Consider the following 12,675-nt stretch of genomic DNA (forward strand, 5'->3'; position numbering starts at 1 on the left):
TAGCACCTGGCATGGAGAAAAACACACAGACTCCTGCAAACTGTTGATTTCTTCTTCAACAGGGGCAAGTAAAAGAACCACAGACAAAAGACAAGTTTTTTTTGGAAGAGGTATACAGGACTGTCTTAAATCGCAATGCAGGACGTGGCAAGAAATGGGCATTCTGTCACCATCTGTTGAGACCAGGTGGGGCAGTGACCCTTATCTCTGTGGCACCACATACCATCTGCTAATGGGCCATCTTTAAACCAGCTGGAGCAATCATCTTTATCTTTTCCACAGCCCATCCTCCCTCCAGGAAGATATCATCTGCTGCTGGCCCATTCAGTCCCACTGTGTGACTGATAAAATTCCATCATCCCACTGGGAGATGCTCTAGCCAGGGGGAGGAGCCAAGCCTTTCCTACCTAGATAAAATCTGAGATTTTGGACAGCAAGGTACTTTCTTTGCACTGGATTCCAGAGGAAAACCAGACCTTTCCACATCATCCCTGAACCTTCAGAGGAAAACTGCACCTTCTACAGGAGCACTGCTCCAGCTGTACCACATCTGCCACTGCAGGAGGATGCAGCCACCATTGAATGGGACTGCTGCCAACACCCTGAGTGACTGACAGGGTGTCAGGCTGTATTCTGACTCTGTCAGGGTTGGGATTGTTCTTTGTAATACTGCATTTCTATTTTAATTTTCCTAGTAAAGAACTGTTATTCCTAATTCCCATATCTTTGCTTGAGAGCCCCTTAATTTCAAAATTATAATAATTTGGAGGGAGGGGGTTTACATTCTCCATTTCAAAGAGAAGCTTCTGCTTTTATTGGCAGACACCTGTCCTCCAAACCAGGACAAGGACAGGTCGAGAGAGAGAGAAAGAGAAGGGTGCAGGACAGGTCTAGATTGATCTTCATCAACAGACTCTGACAGAGTGCAAGAGGGAGAGTAAAAGAAAAGCAGTTAAAGGACATGGAAAAGAGGAAGCAGATGTAGTCTCCATACTGGATACCAAAGCAGCAATGAGAGCCGAATGACAAGCAGAAGGGCAGCAAGCAAGGAAACCAAGGGTTCTGAGGATATCTTAGAATATGATCTTATCTTTTATCACACAAAGAACAAAGAAATGAGGTACATGGGAAACAGCACCTGAAGACAGAGCAGTACATGGGATGTGCTCAGACAATGCCAAGGCACTTCTCTATAGCAGCAGAATGCCAGAAGCTTTGGGATTTCTCTCTCCTTCATGACAGATGCTTTACAAAACACTTTTTTTTTTTTTTTTTTTTTTTTTTAATGCATGGCAAGAGGTGTCATCCAGGCTACCAATGGCTACATGAACTTTTAGGGAGATATGAGCTTCCTTTCCAAGCATTCCACCTTCAGTGGATGAGCTAGGGATCAGGATAACCCACAAGGATTAGTAAGCAGTGGATAACTACTGCTACCCTCTGTGCATAATAAGGAAAAAAAAACTTTATTGCTGCACTGCCACTGTGTGAAATCAGAGTGTCCTGCACCCCTGCCAGCACAATCTTAGCCCTATTTTGAGAGTAACACCTCACTCCTAAGCACTGAGTGTTATTGTCCCTATCAAATGTGCAGACTGGTTGAAGGAGTCATCCTGAGTTCATTGCTTTGATGCACCAATGTAAATTTAGTTATCCAAAGAAATAGCTTTGAGTCGAAGAAGATTCACTAGGAAATCATCCAGAGCAAGAAACTCACACTCACAAAACATATCCTGCCCAACACAGCATTCCCTCCTTTCCCAGCCCACCCCACCCCAAGAAAGAAAGAGAAGAAAGGCAACAATTACAACCTCCAAATTAGGTTCCAGAGCTCTGATAGAGAATCACAGCAATTCAGAGCTGTTTTGTTCAAAAATCAGTCTAAGCATTAGGGGCCTTATGCAAAAATAGCCTTAAGAGCAAGCACATAGTGATGATTACCTGGGGACAAATGCACTTAGAAACCCCAGTCAATAGTCATATACCACACCCACATACTCTGGCAGCAATAGGCCTCAAGTGATTGATGTCTTAAAGAGACATTTAATACTTCCCTCCCCTCGATTTCTCAAAATGGCATTTCATTTAATCCCCCAAAGCAAAAGCACCCGTGCTGGGAGTGTGAATAATCAGCAGTGCTCTGGGGTTTGCAATTCAAGCAGAGTATGTGTGTTAAAAGACCCCAAACAAGCAGTTACACTCATCCCTGCAAGCTCTCAGGACTCAGACTGGTTCAAATCACCAGAGAAAATTCAAATATTTCTGTCAGCTTTTCAGGAAGTTCCAGGATGGTCCATATCATGTGTATTGGTCAGCAATTGCAATTCTAAAGGGCCTCACTACCTGTGTTCTTCAATGCAGGAAGATACACTCTACTGTTTTCCTTTCCTTGTTACCTGCTGCAAAGTTTTGTGCCTCCAGGATGCACAGCAGCACTGAAATACTCACGCTCACACCATACCAATCTCCAGAAAGCAGAACAGCTGAGGGGTGAATCTTGCATGGAATACTTCCCCTGGCCAGTGTGGCTGCAGCTCTTTCTTGTTTCTTCTCTTTCCCAAGGAAGTGGATGGAAGATTTTAGTATACTCTCTAGATTCAGTTTTAAAAGATGGTTGTTTGTGGTAGATGCTAACAGGCCTGTTTTAATATTGTTCATAAAATCAGAGATGAATCTTTCATTAAAATATTTGAAAGTACTGAAAGGGAAGAGACTAATGCTAATTAATACTAAAGCTTTTTTACTTGCAAACAAAACTTGAAGAAAACCTCTCAGTTATGCAAAGGGATTTCATTCCAGCACAGACTATTGAGTTTGCCCCTTTTCTATAACCAACCACTGGTCATCACCCAACTCTGCCTCTGCTGAAATAAATAACTTGCCAGAAGGAAGCTATACAGCTATAATAATTTAAAGGCATCAAGAGCTGAAGGAACTTGGAGGATGCTTTCCTAGGACAGTTACTCCATACAGATGTGTGTTTAGCACCTAACCTGAATTTGCATAGCTTTCATGTTAGTCTTGCCTACTAATTTGAAGTATCATAATTTGTCTGCATTTTCTCCCTATAATACATATATAATACAATAACCAAATTTTAACAGTGTTTGGTCAGAAAAAGAGCTGACTTACTCAGCTCTTGCCAAGACATCACCAAATCAGAACCCAAATGTTGAGATTGAAGTTCCTAGAAGCTCTCCAGGAGATTTTAGACAGATCTTGTTAAACCAGAAGAGATATGTCTTTTCTCTCCTTAATCTCCTAACTTGGAGAATTGACAAATTCTCACAATCAGTATTAACAGTCACAGAGTAGCTTGGGGTATCTCCCAACTCATCTTCCTCCAAAGAGTTTTGAAAAAGATTTGTTTTAAAAAAACATCCGAAGGTCCATCTGTGACTTAAATTTTTAATTCAAAGCCTGATCATGCTTTAGGCATGAGTCATCTTTCTATCCTACTGTGGCCAAAGGCTGGCAAAATCCTGATGCCTCCCACATCAACAAAGTACCAGAAGTGACCAGGGTTTGCGCAGCTCATGCATAATTTTGCATTTTCAGCCACAAGCCTCCCACTTGCTGTGTGGCTTTTCATTCTGTGGTCTCCCAGACACATCTCCATAACCCCTCAGTGTATTCTGAAAAGGATCTCTCCTGCTTGGAAAGACCCCCTCAAAAGAGGGGGGGGTGTCTTTTCTGGAGCTTGTAGTGACCCTGTGGCTATTTAAACCCCGTGGATCCAAGCTCTGTCTCACTGCTGATAAACAGTTCCTGGCAGATTCCCACAGACATCCCTTTTTAGCCTCCTCACACGTGTGAAACAACACCAGCACCTTTGCCCTAGCAGGGCCTCACCAATTTTGACAGGTGCCAAACCACTCTTCAGATCCTCCTCCCAGGGAATGCTCCCTCAGCACAAGCTCCATTTTAGCAGAATTTGGATGTGCTGTGAAACAAGGACAGCCACCAAAAAAAAAAACCTGAGGGCACAGGGTCACTCCTCTGTAGGTCCCAGTTTCTGCTGTGTTTGTCTCCTCTCTGGGGGCACTGGACATATGAAGAGAGGACAAGTTCCACACCACAGAGGCTGACTACACACTCAGAACTAGAAAGTCCTTGGACAATGCACCCACAGGAAAGGTGCAAGTTTTTATAGGGAGTTCTCCTCCCAGTTCTGGTTCCTTAACAAGCCAGTTTGCCAATTAGTGGAATTTCTCCCAGCATATTTGTCTTCTTGAACTTTCCTTTCTACTTTTCTCCACTGCAATACTCACAATTTCTCTCTATGTTTCACAAGACATTTGCTGCTAATCTCTCCTTTCAGCTTGCCTTGACTGCAAGCTGAGGCACCAAACTTCTGAGTCAATCAGGAGTGTTCCTTTGGCCAACAATTTTCTCAGTATTTGTAGGAAATTCAATAACTCTGGGAACGCTGCACATTCATTAGATCGATGAAATTTGTCAGCCAGGGTCAGGAATTACTGGGAGTGGAAGAAAAATCAGACAGAGGTAATGATCATGCAAGACTGATTCCAATAGAAAACTACAGTGCTGCTAAAGCTGGGGAGCTCTGCTAATTAATGTCATCCCATTAAACCTCGAAGTCCCTCTGCACCACTGCAGGAAAATACAAGGTTTGCTTCTAGCAATGTCCTGGCAGGGGTACCCAGAGTGGCTGATTCAGCAGCCCTGCTGCAGAGTGCCAGCTCCAGCACGCCCAGTGCATTTATTCAGGCTGGGAGAGCAGTGCAGCACTCGCTCACACCTCTCCTCACCATCAACCTCATCATCCTGCCAAGCACGCTCAAAGTGACAGCTGTGCAGGGATGACACAAAAACAAGAACTGCTGTATCATACTCAACTTCCAGAGGCAGATCTAAAACATGGAAAAAAATCCCAAAGATGGAGCTGTAGAGAGGTCACCAAACACCCTCTCAGACAGGTCTGGCTTGGGTTGCCTGTTGAGAGGACAAACACTCGACACCAGACACATACCCATGGCTGTTGGGGTGATCCTGCCCTGCAGAGATCCCATCTGGAATGCTGCATCCAGCTAAGGTGAGATCCCAGCATAAAAAAAAAAGCACAGACCTATTTGAAGAGGGTCTAGAGGAAATTTCAGAATCCTACATGCACATTCTACTGTGGTGAATAATAACAATACAACTAAAATAAAAACCTAGTCATTCCTTCATGAGAAGCTTCAGGCCATCTTTCAGAGTATTCCTGTTTTATTTTTGTTAATTTGCACTTTCATATTTCAGAAGAAGTTTATTTACCCATTTTAACTGCCACAATGTGACAGGGAACTCGGATCCTGGTTGAAAACCTCATTTTTCATCTTCAACTATTTCATGCAACTGCAGCACATTTGAGAAAGAGGCCAAGCCTCACTAACCCTTATGCACAAATTCAACAGCATCCATTTCTGCTTCTCCTTCATTATATACCCTTGTTACAGAATTAGATTGGAAACCAAGCTATTTTCACTTTTATAACCCTTACAGTTTGCAAAACATTTTCCATCCCATCCAAAAAGTTGGGAGATTTTTAGAGCGTTAGCTTAATTTTGTAATTCAGCAAAGGATAAGATTTGATCTACTTCCAGCACCTGATCTTACAGTAAGTGTTATGTTTTTATTAATCAAGGATATATTTAAAAAAAAATTCATAGTATTCCTTATCACCATAGTGTCCAGTGGCTGGAATGAGTATTCTGCTACATGCTAGGCTCACACAGCGTACTGCAAAGCACCAAAATTCTCCTTAAGAAATTATCTAGATCCTGGAATACTGCCTAGAAGGATAGTTTTGTATGAAGAATGTGCAACTGCCTAACATTAGCACCTTTGGTGTTTTTTTAAACTCTGCTCCTACTAAATCACTCCGGAAACAGAAAGTACAACTGCTCCACTTGCCAAAAAACTGACTTCAGAAAGGAGCAGCCAGAACTGGAAACCAAATTACAACACAGATTATGCACCACATTTTGAAGTACCACACCACAAGACCAAATCCTTCCCAGGCTAAACACCTGTACAGAAGTGAGCAGAGAGCTGAGAAGGGACAAGAATTCCTCAGAGAAGAGATCTTGGCTGCTCCACAATTTCAGAACATGATTTCGAAGCCTCTAACTGAAGACCTGGACTAAGCCCATGTTGTCTTCTTCTCCCTGCTCTGCTACCACCAAAAATATTAATATTTGTTTTTTACAACCTGAAGGGATGCCCCCATGGAAGGGACCCTCACTGGAGCAGTCTGTGAACAAGTGTAGCCTGTGGGAAGGACTCATGTTTGAGAAAATGGTGCAGGATTGTCTCCCATGGGACTGACCCCACGCTGGAGCAGGGGAAGGACACCTCTCCCTGAGGAGGAAGCAGTGGCAGAAACATTTGATGAACTGACTGTTCATTCCCCATTTTCCTGTGCTGCTGGCAGGGAGGAGGCAGAGAATTAGAAATTGAGTTAAGCCTGGGAAGGAGGGAGGGTTGGGGGGAATGGTATTTTTAGGATTTATTTTACTTCTCATTATCTGACTCTGATTTTGATTGGTAGTAAATTAAAGCAATTTCCCTGAGTTGAGACTGCTTTGCCCATGACACTAACTGGTGAATTATCTCTCCCTGCCCTTATCTCAACTCATGAGCCTTTCATTGTGTTTTCTCTCCCCTGTTCAGCTGAGGGAGGGAGGGAGGGATAGAGTGGCTTTGGTGGGCACATGGCATACAGCTCATATCAAACCACCACAATCAGATAGGAGCCATACAAAGATCCCTGCTCCACAGTCAAAATTCCCCAAAATGACCTGACTTCATGAGAGCTCTTTGGCTGTTTTTCACAAAACTGATGAGTTGGCAACAAGGTTATAGACAGGAGGGGGTTTTAGTCTCAGACCTTCAACAGGAAAAATCCTCTAGGATGCCTGCTTTTCCAGCTCTAAAATGACATGATAATCTTACCACCAGTCACAGTCAAAGAAGTCCTGATGATTCAAATTGCTTGCTTTCCTCCCTACCCGCTCCCTCCCCCCATTAAGGGCTAGGCACTGTTACTACTCACACTTACTTATCAATAATTAGGATAAAGTGCATAAAGGCACCCACCATATCACAGAGCTACATAATTTGTCAGCAGGGCAATGAACAAATTAAATCAGGCTGAAACATCCTTCAATTAACATCAAAACATTTGCAGCTTTCTGTGCTTGAACACGACTTGTGCTTTTAGAAGTCTCTTAGGATGCTTAAAATCGCTGTCCCCCTTTTCCTCCAGAGCTGATTCTTCCAGTGTGAGCTTTCTGAAGAGGGAACTAACAGGACAAGCTCATTAGTCCAGCTGAGCAGCCAGAGAGCTCCCCATGCACCCCTCCCCTGCCTTGCCTGCAGCCTGTGCTCATTCCTGTGCTCATTCCAGAGGGCAGGGGCTGGTCTGCACAGCCTTTGCCTTGATCCACAGATTTTGTGTTGCACCTTGGCCATTCCTGAACCTGTTTACTGAGTGGTTCTGTGCACCTCTGCCAGCAAACATCTGGGCACCAGATGAATTCCAGAAATGTGAGGAAAAAAAAAGACCCCACAAAACCAAGACAATGAAAATAAAGCAACAAAACAAGGAGTGTCAGGTTTTGACTTTTTTTACCTATAGAAGCACCTGGTCAGCCACAGTGTTTGGTGGATAATGCTGGGTAATCTGCAGTTTCCAGATCTCCCAAAGCCCAGCCACTGGCCTGTCCCTCCCAGAGCACTACACTGCTCTGTTCCTAGAGGTCAGGGGGAAGGGCTGTCCCTATTCCTACTGGCAGAAAGCCCTGCAGCTCTCTGGGACACCCAGGTACTGCCAAGGCACAGGACTTTCCCTCTCCATCATTCTCTGTGCTGCCAACATTACAGGACCAATTGTTTACCCACCCTCCCTCTTCCTCAAAATGAAAAAAAAATAAATGTTGAGACTTCTAACGGTTTTGAAATCAAAACCAGTGAAGAGACTCCAAGTCAGAAGTACAGTTTCATAGAAAAAAAAAAAAACAAGAGAAAAAAAGACATTCAATATTACAAAGGAAAAACCACTGACAGAGTCAGATACAACCTGACACCCCACTAGTTAGGGCAGTGGTAGCAGTCCAGATGAAGTGGTGATTCTGGTCGCTCTCATCCTCTGGAAACCAGTGGGTAAGGGCTTCTTTGGTGTTCCAAATCTCATTTTTTATCTAGGCAGGAAAGGCTTGGCTCCTCCCCCTGGCTGGAGCATCTCCCCATGGGATGATGTAATTTTATCAGTCATACGGGGGGACTCAGTGGTCCATTAACAGCAGATACCTCCCTGGAGGGAGGATAGGTTATGGGAAAGATAAAGATGATTGCCCCACCTGGTTTTAACAGATGGCCCATTAGCAGAGGATATCTCCCACAGAGATAAGAATCACTGCTCCACCAGGTTTCAGCAGACAGTGATAGAGTACACACTTTTGGGCACATCTTTGCATTGCAACCTAGGACAAGACTGAAGAATTCAATCGGTGGACTTGAGGGGGAAAAAAAATAAAATTCTAGATCTTTTCAAGGACATGTCCCAAAGCAAGGAATGCGTCTGAATTTACTTTTGTTTATGCCCATCTAGGGGCAGGCAGAGAAGAGATATTTTAGTCAGGCCTGGCTGGGTGATATACAACAAATTTTTGAAAAGATTGTGGATCTGAGTTTCCTCACCAGCACAAGGTAACAAACCTGTCACACACATGGGGGTACAATGCTGACAGCACTGTCTCTACAGTATGATCAGGCTCATGAAAGATCTTCCAGCTTGTTTCTAGTCACCTACATGTAGATTTAGCAGCTGTCTAGGTTCTGCCTTCCTACGAATTATACCACACATGAGAGGGTGCAAAATGAAGCAAACCCTACAATATTTCAGTGTCAGGCTTCATTCCATTATACTTCAAGCTGTGGCAGAGTTGCCTTCCCTCGTTCTGGGTCTGAACTAATAATATCTTGGTGAGTCCTGCGAAGCCATGAAGCAGGAAGCATCAAAGCAAGTCCTCAATGAGAGCATATTTGGAAAAACAGGGATATTTAAATCATTAATTCTACCTTGAGTGGCATATTCCACACTAGTCCAAGCAGGACACTTCTAATTTAAACATTTCTGACTCCTTATTCTTTAAATCATTTACAGAAACACAAGACACAGACTAATTCTGGCTACTTTCTTTAACTGGTCTGCAATATTTTGCATGTAATCAATAATTTATCTTTAAAATCCTTACATAACCCCTGGAGGCTTTCTGAAGATCTGTCTACAACACTTTAAGTCAGAGAAATCTACACATTAGCATTCAATGCATATTGCTATATTTAGTTTTCAGGAAATATGGCATTCATTCCACAGAAAGATTGGTAAAAAATATAATAGTGACCTAATTCTTCATAATAAATGTGTTGCCAAGGTATTTCCATTGGTTTTCCTCTATACAATATATTTCTAAAGCACTGTAGAAGTAAATTTAGGCTCCAAACCAAAAAGTTTCTCCAACAAACCTAAAGTTTGGTCAATCAGTCATTATGAAATAAAATAAGGAAAATAAAATACCCCCACAGTCTGTCCTCCCATGTTGTCCACAAAAATCAGATTAATTACCTGGTGTGCAATAAGCCAATAATTACACACTTGAGAGAGACATAGATTATTTATTTCAGACTTGTGCAGGCCTGGGTGCTCTGTGGTGTTCCACAAATCAAGCACACCCGCTATTAAAATTTTTTACTATTTTTACATTTTAGCAAACAAAGAGGTTAGGCTACAAGTCACACAGTTCTCTTGTTAATTAGTATTCTATCTTTGGTTAATGACACTCTTGCTTCTCATGCTAATTAGTCCCCATGCACAGGTTTCTATTCTTCTGAGCTGGGTTTCTCAGGTCAGTGGTCTGTGAGCTGCTGGTTGTGAACTCTCCCTGCAAGAATTACTTTCTACCCAGTCAGAGCTGATTCAGCACGGTTGCTTTATTACTTTCTTCCTTATCTTGGGAGTTCTGCTAAATGTCCTTGAGGCCCATAAATTCTGCATTCTTTGTGTCCACTCTCAGTGGTACATCCTTCTTCCCAAGCCTAGTTAATCTCCCCCTGGGCCTGAGATCACTGAAGCATGTCCAGACCTAAACCTTAACGAGGCAATTCTACCCACAAGTAATTTGTTTTTCTAATACATGAACATCTCTCAGAGCTTGTTAGCTGCTATCTGTTTCACTGATTAAATCTTCGTGTTGATTAGGCTTGAAAGCATGCAAAGATCAAACATCAAAGAGCATCCTTTCTTAAGAAAATTCAGTGGCTGTACCAAAAAGGTTTACCTACAGACTGTTCCCAAATCTGAATATATTAAATAAGTGAAGTTGTTGCAGCTACCCTCATGTCATTTTTTATTAAATCCCATCCACTGTTTCAAACACAGAAATTCAGCCTATCTTAATTTTACTTGGTGATTAGTTGTATGTACTACAAGATAACAGATACAGACTCATTAGTACTGTTTACTGTGCCCATCCATAATATGACAGAAGGGAACTAGGAAATAATTGAATCTCATGTAAATGAACAAAAATAACCACATCTGAAAGTTCAGAATAAAATTCTGACCTGAAGCAAGCTTGTTTGGAAATCACTGACCATTTGACAAACAGCATAAGGTTCAGTTCTCTTAACAGACAATATTATTCCAACAGCTTTGCTTCTCCCCAGCTGGGTTACACTAGCAGCTTCCCTCATCTTCTCTATCTGGGGCAATGGTTTTCCATCCAATCCCAAGGATTCATGGACTTCTGAGGGATTTTAAGTGGTAGCTAATAAAGCACCTACAAAGTGTATGCATGATTCCCAATATTACTGAGTGCTCTAGCTCTCTTCTGAGAGACATTTAGCATTCCAGGAATTTGGATTATTTGAAAAATCACCTGTCTAAAGGGCAAATTATTAGGAGCAATGACTATAGGTTACACTGATAATGTGCAACACCCTATTATATTGACTGTGAAGCAACAGAACAGAAGCAAACATGAATAATGTTGCTGGACTGACAAGGTCTGGTTGGAAATCATACATATTGTTTTCTTTGCTGATTTCCATTTTAAATAAGCAGTCTCACATGCAGATGCCCTGTCCAAGTTCAGTATTAACAGTTTACAAGCCCAAGTAAGCAAGAACCACCACCCTTTCCCACAGAATTTTTACACTGACAGCATCTTTCAATTCCCCTAAAAGTCAGGGTGAGAGTAGCTGTTGGTTGATATTACCTGGATTGTCAAAACTGCATCAAAACAAGAAAAGGTGTGGTGGGGGTCAGGTGCTGTGACTTCCTTGACTGTCCAAAGGGGCTGGTCTCCAGTAAAACACTCCATCTGGGACCAACTGGTCCCAGTCCCAGAGGAGACAGACCAGCCTAGCATGAACAAGTGCCTTACTAAGCCACTGATTCCAGAGCTTAATTCTACTATTCACCTATTCTCAGCTGCCTGGAGGCTGCACCCTCACCTTCAACTCATGAGACTCTCATATATAACTCCTTGCTTTAAAGCACCTCATTAAGTCCTGGAACTCCTTTTAGCTACACTCCTGTAAATCAGCAGGCTCTCTGCTGCAGTCAATAAACCACATGAGCAGGGGTTAGTTCTTAGCATCTGGCTCAAATCCACCTCTATTTTGGCTAATTGATACATCTAAGTGAATAACTGTGAAGAAATGACCTTTGGTGGGAAGAGACTTAAATCTCAGGAAACTGTTCCTGATTTTACTAACCAGGCTGCTGCCTTCCCAGAAAAGCCAATCTCTTGTTCCCATCATAACTAAGAGCAGAGGTATCTTTCAACAACACTATTTTCTGCTTCCCTCTTTTCTACCAAAGTCTATTGACAGCCAAAAAAAGGTTGGATGAAGTTAAACAGATTTTTTCTTTGAACAAATCTTAGCTAGCATCAGGTTTGGAAACTTAGCAGCATCTTAGAGATGACCTTGAAAGGAAATAGTTTTGCTTTGCCCAGCTTTCAGCAGAAGCAATTAAAGCTGCCTACACACACTGCACAAAAGCTTGTTAGCAGGCACAGCAGAGCTGAGCCCCTCAAATGCCACGTTGTTGGCTTGCTGCAGACATCCCCCAGCACCATAGTACAGCACCAACATGTGACAGCCTGCATGTCTTGGTTTAGTTTAGGTTTGCCAATTCTAATATACTCAGTTTCTGTTGTGGGATAGGATTATGGGATTAGGAGCAAAAACAAGGCAGGCCTAAAACTTAAAAGGGTATTAAGAAGAAATTTATTAACAACACAGAGGAAAATAAGAAATTCAGAATAAGATTTCCAGATCACTCCCTCCTCCCCTCCCTCTCACATTTCTTGACAATAACATACAGAAACACTTTGGTCAGTCTTTCACTTAAATAATCGTTTCAGATCACTTCAGGGAGAGGAGAGCCTTTTTGTCTGGCCATAGGGATTTTTCCCAAGAGGAAAAAAAAAAAGGTTCTCTTGTGTCTTCACTTTCACAATTCGCATCCACCCGGGAAAAAAAAATCTGCAAATCATGAAACTCCTCCCATCTTCACAGCCTTACCAGAGCTGTGTTTGTGGGCCATGTCAAATTCATGGGGTATTACTTTTAAGGGCATGCTATTCAAAAGCAAAAGTTCTC

This window comes from Erithacus rubecula (genome assembly GCF_903797595.1).
Source record: "Erithacus rubecula genome assembly, chromosome: 2".
Taxonomy (NCBI): domain Eukaryota; kingdom Metazoa; phylum Chordata; class Aves; order Passeriformes; family Muscicapidae; genus Erithacus; species Erithacus rubecula.